The sequence below is a fragment of the Cnephaeus nilssonii genome (assembly GCF_951640355.1).
Source record: "Cnephaeus nilssonii genome assembly, chromosome: Y".
In the NCBI taxonomy this organism is placed as follows: Eukaryota; Metazoa; Chordata; class Mammalia; order Chiroptera; family Vespertilionidae; genus Cnephaeus; species Cnephaeus nilssonii.
In genome coordinates this window covers 4,524,024-4,535,215 of record NC_137096.1, presented here as the reverse complement: position 1 = coordinate 4,535,215, position 11,192 = coordinate 4,524,024, and positions in this window count along the sequence as shown.

The following is an 11,192-nucleotide window of genomic DNA, read 5'->3' as shown; positions in this document are numbered from 1 at the left end:
AAAAAAAGAAAGAAAGAAAGAAAGAAAGAGAGAGAGAGAGAGAGAGAGAGAGAGAGAGAGAGAGAGAGAGAGAGAAGAGAAGAGGAGAGGAGAGGAGAGGAGAGGAGAGGAGAGAGGAGAGGAGAGGAGAGAGGAGAGGAGAGGAGAGGAGAGGAGAGGAGGAGAGGAGAGGAGAGGAGAGGAGAGGAGAGGAGAGGAGAGGAGAGGAGAGGAGAGGAGAGGAGAGGAGAGGAGAGGAGAGGTAGAGAGAGAGGAGAAAGAAGGAAGGAAGGAAGGAGGAAGAAGGAAGGAAGGAAGGAAGGAAGGAAGGAAGGAAGGAAGGAAGGAAGGAAGGAAGGAAGGAAGAAGGAAGGAAGGAGAAGGAAGGAAGGAAGAAAGGAAGGAAGGAGGGAGGGAAGAAGATAAAAAGAAAAGAAGAAGAAGAAAGGAAGGAAGGAAGGAAGGAGGAAGGAAGGAAGGAAGGAAGGAAGGAAGGAAGGGAAGGAAGATAAAAAAGAAAAGAAAAGAGAAGAAAGAAGGAAGGAAGGAAGGAAGAAGAAAGAAGAAAGAAAGAAAGAAAGAAAGAAAGAAAGAAAGAAAGAAAGAAAGAAGAAAGAAAGAAGAAAGGGAAGGAAGAAAGAAAGAGGCTACTTTATTAAAAGGCACCATAAACACAGAAACATCATAGATTCTCTTGCCCAAGAGTATGGCCAGATAATAAATGAGCCGACTCAAGCTTGTTTAATCTGATGCAGCCATCTGCCTACCTGAGGTGCCCCGAGAAGGCGGCCTTTCTGATAAAGACGGAAATCAGATTAGGATGCTGAGCGCTGAGCATGGCAGGCCGGGGGTGGTTGTTCTGGGGAAAAGAGTGTGTGCACCTGGGTACAAAACATACCCCTGGTGCCCGGTCAGCGGGGCTCAGTGGCTGAGAGTCCGCCTAGGATCCAGGACATTATGGTTCAATTCCAGTCAAAGGCATCTGCCTGGGTTGTGGGCTTGATCCCCAGTAGGTGGCGTGCAGGAGGCAGCTGATCCATGACTCTCTCTTCATTGATATTTCTCTCTCTCTCTCCCTCTCCCTCACACTCTGAAATCAATGAAATAGATATTTAAAAAAGAAATAGAAAATCAAACACGCCCCTGGTTTGGTAGGTGACACGGGAATGCAGGTCCGTCCATGCACGGGCCCCTCCTGCGGGGCCAGCTGCAGGTGGTTTGGTTTCAGGGGGCGTGGGGAGCGAGCCCCGGCCCCCAGGATAGGATTGCGGAGGCCGGTGTGGCACAGCCTCGGCGTCTGGTTTCACGGGCCTGGCAGCGCCTATCTTGTCATCGTGGAGAGGCCGGGCCGGGGGCGAGGCGAGGAGACATAGGATCGCTATCCGCCCCGCGACGTGCCTTTCCCAGAAGGATGAGAACGCCACTTCCTTTCTCCCTGAGCGGTGTGGCTGGGAACAAAGGACTGTAACCGGAGGCCCCGCCAAGCGCACATATGTTCTCCTGCGGGATGCCCAGGGTGCCCGGGCCAGTGGGGCGTTGCGGGGCGGGGCGGGGCGTCTGCCCAGCTGTCAATCAACCGCCAGGCCCGTGGGAGAGGCTGAGCAGCAAGCTGGTGCCTTTCCCTTCCTCCCCGCATGCTGTCCCCTCCGCTGTCCCCTCCGCTCGGCCAAGGGGCTGCTCCTCGCAGGAACCAGGACCGCTCAGGGCGGATGTGGTAACCTTTTCCTTGTGTTTCTCACGGTTGTCGCCCGCACTGCTTTCCTGGGTGTCCAGGCCACACCCCGGAGATCCTGGTGGACGATTCTGGAACGGCCCCAGGCCATTCTGCTGGTGGTGCCGCAGCTGGCTTAAGCAGATGTGCTTGGAAAGGGGTAAGACCAGAAACGGGGTCACCTGCGAGTTTTCCTGAGGAGTGTGGCCAGGAGGTAAGCCCCTTGTAGGGGCTGGAATGGCTCGCTGCGGCCAGGGCTGTCACCATCCCCTGCGTGTAAAGCGCTGGGCAGTCTCCATTTTTTCTCACTTCAGAGGCAAATTACCATAAATTCAGCTCCCAAAAAGTACATACAATTTTAAACACCTTGGAAATTTCCTTTTAAATATCATGCCATAAGCCATTTTCTAAAGCTTGTCATTACTGTCCCAGTCCTCCCAGGTGATATGGTGACATTCGTTTTGCTTACAAGGAAGGCTGCCTGCCACCTCATCGTGAATCTTACTCTTGATCCGGCCGGTGTGGCCAGCCCTTTGGCCACATTATCCATAGGGTTGACTCATGTCACTTCCTGCCTCTGCTGGCAGCCTGAAACCGCTTTGTGACTCTGATTGCCACCGCTAAACCAGCATTCCTCAGGGGATTAGCACCCCGGGAGGAGGATCTTAGCTGCAGCTGTGGGGTCAAAAGAGGCTTCACATCCAGGGACAGCCCTTGGCCTTGCTGAGAGCACGTTTCTTACAACACACGTTGGTCTCTGGTGTCACTGCCTGGCAGTGAATTCCGCATGAGGCAGCATTGTGCCTGTCCCCTGTCCCTGGCTCCCTGGAGCTGTCTGAACAGGTAGCCCACATGGATGTTCCAGAAGCAGCTCCGTGCCTGGATGCAGCTGGAGGACATGGATGGCTGGGATGTCTGCAGGTTGTGTCCCCTCCCACCCACCCCCTTATGAGGGCTCTTCCTGGGGCAGAATGGTTGTTTTTTTTTTCTGTTTTTTTTTTCTTTTAAATATACTGTATATTTTATTGATTTTGGAGAAGAAGGGAGAGGGAGAGAAAAACATCAATGATGAGAGAGAGTCATTAGTTGGCTGCCTCTTACACACCCCCTACTAGGGATGGAGCCTGCAACCCAGGCATGTGACCTGACCAGGTATTGAACTGTGACCTCCTGGTTCATAGGTCCACTCTCAACCACTGAACCACACTAGCCAGGCTGATTGTTCTTTTTTATTTAAATAGCCCTGATTAGTAGTATAACTGTTGACTGTGTCTGAGACAGAGACAAGTGACGGTGTGTTATCTTTCTAAAAGGAAGGACAGTGTATCCCCATGGAACATGGCCCAGTAACTTTAGCCCTGCCCCAGGCATTTCAGAGTGTAGTGTCCCGGAATGTACACCCCCCACAACCTTCACCCCAGCCTTCTTTTCTCTTTGCCTCTCTTTTAATCAGTCTAGTTGATTTCCTTCACTAACTAGCCCTGAAGGAGATGTAAGAAGCTGTGGATATTGTAGCCCGGAGAAAGCCATCTGAAACTGACACTCACAGGGCCAGGACCTTCCTTATGAGGATCTTGAGAAATGCCATGAGGTATGGTCTTGGTTTTACGACCCCTTTACGTGTGCGGTGCGAAGAATCAGTCTGTTTTATGCTTTAGTTCGTAGACAGCTGTTGTAAAGTCCATGTAGCCCATGTTCTGCCAACGTCTAATTTCTGATTTTTCCTTTAGTATTCTTTATTGCATAATATTCTTTGTTTTTGCCTGATTGAATGTTTTATCTCCTTCAACTACCCAAAGAGGCTCAATTAAGGGTACTTGGTGGGACTGTCAGCCATCCACCATGAGTCCTAAATTGAAGATCTGGACATACCACAGGTGACTGGAGGATCTGTTATGTTTATGTGGCCACTGGAGGGATTTCCACCTGGGCATACCTGTCATACCTGGGCAGGTGTGGGCAAACAACTAACAGACCCACGACCAGATGGCTGGGACTGGAGTGGGACCCAGGGAGGCTCACGCACATGCAGAAGCCCTGGACTGGACCTGGTGAACCAGGGCTTCGTGAATCACATGACAGGGACCTATAGCTGACATCACAGAATTCTGTGAGGAAATAAACAGAAAGAAGCAATCCAAGCTGTGACCCAGCTGAGCTTTCTCTGGCTCAGTGCCTTCTCTAGGAGGTAAGATCCCTACAAAGCTGTGCCAACCAGGAAGCAGAAAAAGTTCTGTCTGAGGCCTTACTGTGGGAGGGGCAAGGTTGACTTAACTAGAACTCATTTTGAAGAATAAGAGCTGGCTCTTCTGGAGCCCATAATCGTCACTCTGCATTGGGTTAAGCCCTCCATCAACAGACATTTAAAAAGTGCGCTTGTGCCCAGGGACAGCGGGCACCACCTGGACACAGTGCTCTGCATCAAGTAGAGGTCGCTGTGACTTGTTGGCCACCTCGGCATGTCCTGTGCGCAGTCCCTGAGTCCTGTGCGCTCTCTTTCAGGAGGAACGAGCTGAGCTGGAAGCCCCACTCCTGGCATGCCACCAAGTTCTCCAACAGCCACCCCGAGACGCCCACCTGCCAGCTGTCCTCCGCTGGCGCCTGCCCATCTTTACACGGCTGACACCACGCTAGGTAGGCGCACTGCCCACACGATGGGAGGTGTAACTGAAAACATGCCTAGCCTCCCAGCCCCGTCGTCACAGTGCCTCCCTTGAGTTTAGAATGATTTTGTGTTTCTGATGGGAAAAGGCCATGGACACACCACTGCTGTGGGACTCTAAATGTGTTCGCCGTGCAGGCATATGTGCAACATTTGAAAACAAAAGCTAGGACACCAAGGCCAGGACGGACGATTTGCTTTCCAGTTTATGTTGTTTAGCAGCTGAATCAAGAGCCCGGGCTGAGTTCCACTGGGCTGCTGGGTCAGTGGTTCTGAGCCACCCTGTACCCACAACCACGCCCCTCTTTGGAGATGTTTACATGCAGGTTGAGGCCGTAGCTGCATGGGTCAGGCAGGTGTATTTTGCAGAAGCTCCCCCAGGTGCTGCCATGGAGGTGGGGAATCCAGGGGCTTCACAGCCCACATGCCAGGGCAGCTGCCAGCCTTGAGCCTGTAAGAAATAAGGCGAGCCCCCAAATCAGGCATCCTGGTAGAACACAAAGCACGTGGGAGCCAGGCAGTAAGGCGAATATCTTTTCTCCTGCAGAAGGCTGTGCACACTGAGTAGGTGGTCCGCTCGGCTTTTTCATCCTGACCCAGGTGACCTGTCCTGACTCTTGATTGGAGCTCAGGTGCACAGTCTTTCCCAATTGGCTAATTCAAGGGGAGGGGTTGGCCTTTGCAGTTCAAAATGGCGGCCCCCAGGGGCCTGCAAATCATGCGGCCAACGTGGCTGCTTTCTAAACTGTTCTTTTACAGGAAAGATGACTTGTTTATTCTCACAAACCCACCCATGCTCACCCACCAAGTGTGAGATGGGAGGTGGCAGTGGGGGGCCAGTGGAAGGGAAAGTGCTGGATGACCTGGTCTACCTGGAACCTGCATTTTGTGGTCAAAGGGCCAGAGCCAGGGGAGCATGTGACACACTGTGGTGGTGGTGACTCAGAGAGGCTCCTGCTAGTCACAGGGCACTGACTGGCTACTAGTGGCCAATGTCATCTTTGGTATCCTATTGGAAGGATGACAGTAATAGCAATAGCAAATAGGGTGGCTTTTGTGTATGTGCATGCGTGTGTGCATGTGTATCTGTGTGATTCAGTGTTTATCTGTGTGCATTATGTGTGCATGCATATATGCACACATGCAAAATGTGCCTACATATATGCACACATTTATGTGTGCATTTTGTGCATGTGTACATGCATGTGTGATTGCATATGTATCTGCGAGTGCATGCTGACTGAGGCTCTGACCTTATATACTCGTCTGGACCCTGGGTCTCCGGCCAGAGCAACAATTTTAGCCACCCACTTCATCTTGCAGTCGGCCCCAGATATTCAGAAAAAGTTAAAAAAGGCTGAGGATGGCCCTCAGATCCCAGTCTGAGAGCTAGTGAACATGGCCTTTAAGGTTTTAATGCCCGTGAGGAGCAGGTAGAGTCGGATCAGGAAGCCCACCTTCGACAGAAGGTAAACCTGCAAACCCAAGCCCTGGTTGCGGCCCTGCAGCCGGTGGCAGCTGCACATGGTCCCAAGGGGGCTGTGTGTGGTGGAGGTGAAATGAGAGGACTAACACCACCTGGAGGATGCTTCAAGTGCAGAAATGAAGGCCACTGGGCAAGGCAGTGCCCTCGGCCCTGGGCTCCAACCAAGCCCTGCCCAGTGTGCGGTCAAAGCAGCTACTGGAAAAGTGACTGCCCCTGGAAAAGTGACGGGCCCTCTGCGTCTCAACATAGAGGGGCCGTCCTTCCAGGTCATGACCCGCCACTGGTCATGCTGGGACTGGCTGAAGACTGAAGATGCCCAGACTCGACAACCCGCATCACCCTTGCCGAGCCCAGGCTAATGCTCAAGGTAGCGGGTAAGCCGGTCTCCTTCCTAGTCAACATGGGGGCTACCTTCTCTGCCCTGCCCTCCTTTTCAGGGCCCCCTTTCCCTTCCATGATCTCGGTCATGGGTATTGACGGCAAATCCACCTGCCCGCTGGCCACCGGACCCCTTCCCTGTCTCCTCGACGATAGCTCTATAACCAACTCGTTCCTAGTCATGCCTTCATGCCCCGTACCCCTTTTAGGACGGGTTATCCTAGCCAAACTAGGGGCCACTCTGCAGCTCACTCCGAGTCCTTCAGCCTCCCTGCTTCTTCTGCTCCTGGCCCCCTCCCTTCACGGGAACACTGACTCCCCACTGCCTGCATCCCTTGTCAACCCAAAAGTATGGGACACCTCTACCCCGGTGGTTACTAGACATCATACCCCGGTCAGGATCAGACTTAGGGACCCCCTCACTGAGCCTTTAGATCCCAAGGCCAACATTCTCACCCCTTTAATGCTCTGAAAACTGCTCTGACCTCAGCACCTTCTCACCCCGATCCCCCAACTCCACCCTTATTTATAAGAATTGTAAAAGGGACATTTTACTCTGAGCAAGAAAGTGACAAATTGCTGGATCAGTGTCTAACCTCTTATCCAACTATCCAGGTCCCTGGCTTCCACTACTCCTTTTCTTCTCATTCCCTCCCACTTTCACTGCAATACAATCTCAACCACTCATCTGTCACCCCTTATTTGTAGTGCCATGGCAACTAACCTCTCAGCTTGGAGTACATAACTAGGAAAAGGATTCTCATAACTCCTCCAGGAACCCAGGGACATGGTGAATGTCAACCTCCCCTGGCTGGCATTCCCCTCTGGGAACCCTAAACTCCAGAACCCACCTTGCCCCCATGGATATGCTACCAGACCAGTAATCCGGTAACTGGGGGATGAGTCACTTGGAACTGTACCCAAAACCACACTGCAGCCAGTCCCACCAAGGCCGGCCCGGGTACCTTCTTTTGGTGCAATGGCACCTTAAGCAACTGTATAAACTCCTCTGACCCCGGGCCTTGCTTCGTGGTCACAGTAGTTCCCCATCTAACCTTGTATGGAGAGTCGGAGCTTGCCTGGTTGCCCCTATCATCACATCCCTGGGCCTGCCAGGCCACCTTCCTCCCTGTCATGTTGGGGGTAAGTATCGCTGCCTCGATAGGCCTAGCTGGGAAGGCCCTCAGGAACAGCATAATCTCTGCTCAGGATTTCAATGACAAACTCCAGATAGCCCTGGAGTCTACTACTGCCTCCTTAGCCTCCCTGCAGCGGCAAGTAACATCGGTAGCCCAAGTAACGCTACAGCCCTAGAACCGACGGGCCCTAGACCTTCTCACTGCAGAAAAAGGGGGAACTTGCATATTCCTTTGGGAAGAATGCTGCTACTACATCAACGAATCGGAGTGGTAGAACAGAACATGCAGACCCTGACTAAGCTGAGTGAAGAGCTATGTGCAAGACACTCCCAGGACAACTCTCTTTTTGGCTGGCTCCAAAGCCCTTTAGCTTCCTGGATCCTACCCCTGATAGGGCCCCTAATTCTCATCTGTGTCCTTTTTCCCTAGCTCCCTGCCTCCTCAGATTCATGCACTCCTGGATTGTGGAGATGTCAGGGGGGCTATCAACCAGCTCCTGCTCCATCCCTACACTCAGCTGTCTTTTGACCAGCCTCCGCCTGACCCTGGCCTTTAAAAACACCCCTCCCTCTTCGCCCCTGGTCAGCAGGTAGCAGCCAGGATGATTTCGGCATCCCCTATCACCAAAAAGGCCAGGATGTTAGGTCAGAGGAATTCCAGAAGCCGATGCATGCAACCGATGGTGATGCAGATAACAGACTAGTGCACCAGACAGATGGCGACACAAATGCTGGTCCCTTCCTGGAACCCTTGACGGACCAGTGCTCCAGGCAAATGGTGACGCAGATATTGGCTCCATTCCTGGAACCCCTGTCCATGGCAGAAATTCCACCCACCCTCAGCTCATGGTCCTCCGCCTTCACTGAACACCTGTATAAAAAAAGTGACTCGGCTCCTGCCCAGCGCAACTTCTCTGGCCCTACCCTCAGGACCAGTGAACCTTGCCTGGGAGTGTAAGATTAAACTCCTTTTACTGGCCTGGACTCTCTGTCTTTGTTCCCTGCCCCGCGAACCTCACAGTGTGCATTTGTGCATATATAGATGTATGGATGTATGGATGTGTGTTTGTGCCTATGTGTGTGTGTGCTTGGGGCTAATTTAACCATGTCAAAATCAACTTTTGGCTGATAGTACTGATCTGCTGTGAAATTGGAAAGTCCTCATGTGAAGTGAAGGCAATCGTGTCCAATGCATATTAGCTCTCTAGCTCTTCAATGTGATAAGAGATGGTGGAAATGGGAGCCCAGGGTATTTTTGAAAAACCACAGATTTTCATGAAAGTCTTACCACACAGCTGACAAGTGGGCCTTTTATGTAATTACTAGAGGCCCGGTGCACAAAATTCGTGCATGGCGGGGGAGAGGGGGTCCCTCAGCCCAGCCTGCACCCTCTCCAATCTGGGACCCCTTAAGGGATATCCGACTGTCCATTTAGGCCCGATCCCGGTGGGATCGGGCCTAAATGGACAGTCGGATATCCCTCTCACAATCCAAAACTCCAACTGCTCGCCTGCCTGCCTTCCTGATTTCCCCGAACCACCCGGTGGGATCGGGCCTAAACGGGCAGTCGGACATCCCTCTCACAATCCAAAACTCCACCTGCTCGCCTGCCTGCCTTCCTGATTTCCCCTAACCACCCGGTGGGATCGGGCCTAAACGGGCAGTCGGATATCCCTCTCACAATCCAAAACTCCACCTGCTCGCCTGCCTGCCTTCCTGATTTCCCCTAACCACCCGGTGGGATCGGGCCTAAACGGGCAGTCGGATATCCCTCTCACAATCCAAAACTCCAACTGCTCACCTGCCTGCCTTCCTGATTTCCCCTAACCACTTCTGCCTGCCAGCCTGATCACCCCCTAACCACTCCCCTGCCAGCCTGATCACCCCCTATCCGCTCCCCTGCCAGCCTGATTGATGCCTAACTGCTCTCCACTGCAGGCCTGGTCACCCCTAACTGCCCTCCCCTGCAGGCCTGGTCACCCCCAGCTGCTCTCCCCTGGAGGCCTGGGTCCTTCCCAACTGCCCTCCCCTGCTGGCCATCTTGTGGTGGCCATCTTGTGTCCAGATGGGGGCAGGATCTTTGACCACATGGGGGCAGCCATCTTGTGTGTTGGAGTGATGGTCAATCTGCATATTACTCTTTTATTGGATAGGATAGAGGCCTGGTATACGGGTTGGGGCCAGCTGGTTTGCCCTGAAGGATATTCCAGATCAGGGTGGGGGGTTCCCTTGGGGTGTGGGGCGGCCTGGGTGAGGGGCCTGTGGTGGTTTGCAGGCCGGCCACGCCCCCTGGTGACCCAGGCAGAGGCCCTGGTATCTGGGGTTTATTTATCTTCTACAATTGAAACTTTGTAGCCTGGAGCAGAGCCAAGCCTTCTGCTTGCTCTGTGGCAGCAGCCATTTCTGTTGGGATTTATTTATCTTCTATAATTGAAACTTTGTAGCCTTGAGTGGAGGCCTAGGCTGGCAAGGGCAGGTGGAAAGCTTGGCTTCCTCCATTGCCTGGGAATCCCAAGCCTCCCTCCTGTTCTCTGAGGCCATAGCCATCTTGGTTGGGTTTATTTGCATATTTGGTCCTGATTGGCTAGTGGGCGTGGATGGTGGGCGTGGTTTGTGGGTGTAGCAGAGTGATGATTAATTTGCATATTACTCTTTTATTAGATAAGATTGAGCTGACTGGCTGTAATAGGCACTCAATGAGGCCCATGTGGTGGTTTCTTCATGAAGGAAGCCGGCGTGCTGCCCACATCTGTGTGGGAATAATGCTTACATATTATTGACATCTCCTGGGACATAGGTTCTCATGGGAAAGTCACCTCAGGAGTGCTGGCGGGGGGGGGGAGGCGGGGAGGAGCAGAGGGGGGGGCAGGAACGGGCTCCATTTCTGAGATGCCACCTGGTGTCCTCAAGGAAAGGGTGGGCAACGCCGTCCTCCCTCCCCCAGGTGATTTAGCCATTCACTGTGTGTCCTTTTGCTGCTCACGCGATTCCTTTCTCATCCTGGTTCTTCCCAAACCTAAAGCAGCCACAGGTGTGTGTTTGTTGGTTTGTTTTTATTTGGTTTAATATTGGCTTTACTCAGAGCATATAACATGCTTGGACAGTTCTCCCGTGGAGAGTGGCCAGGCCCACATGGTTAGACCTCACAGGAGGATTGATTCCTGAGTTGACCACGTAGCTCCCTGTGTGTAACATACCTGATGTTTCATTTCCTGCTCTTACACCCCATCCTCATTCCGAACCTGTATTCTGACCACTCAGGTGCAGTTCCCGTGAGCCCTGCATGGTTTGATCAAGTACCTGAACACAGCAGTGGTCAGTGGTGTGGATAAAGCCTATCACAGGAGTCATCTCATCTACCAGATGTCCAATGGGCTGCAAATTGACACTGTGCTATTATTACTTAAAAAAAATTTTTTTTTTGTTATTCCTCAATGGAGGATAATTTTTCCTTTGATTTTTCAGACAGAGAAAGAAACATTGATGTGAGAAAAACACATCAATTGGTTGCCTCCTGCACCCCTCCGGACCATGGCCAAGGATTGAGCCTGCAACCGAAGTACCTGCCCTTGACCAGAATGGAACCTGGGCCAATGCTCTATCCACTGAGCCAGACCGGCTAGGACATTTTATTTTGTTTTGTTACGAGGGTGATTATTTTAATTAGGGGTCCAGAATATGTGCAGTGTAGGGCAGAGGATAACTGTTTAAACCAGGGGTTCATGGCTTTTCATAGGTGGCAGAGGATGACTATTTTAATCAGTAATCCACACCTGTGGAAGTCAGAGGGTGACTGCTCCAACTGGAGGTCCTCAGTATGTCCTCAGTATGACCAGCC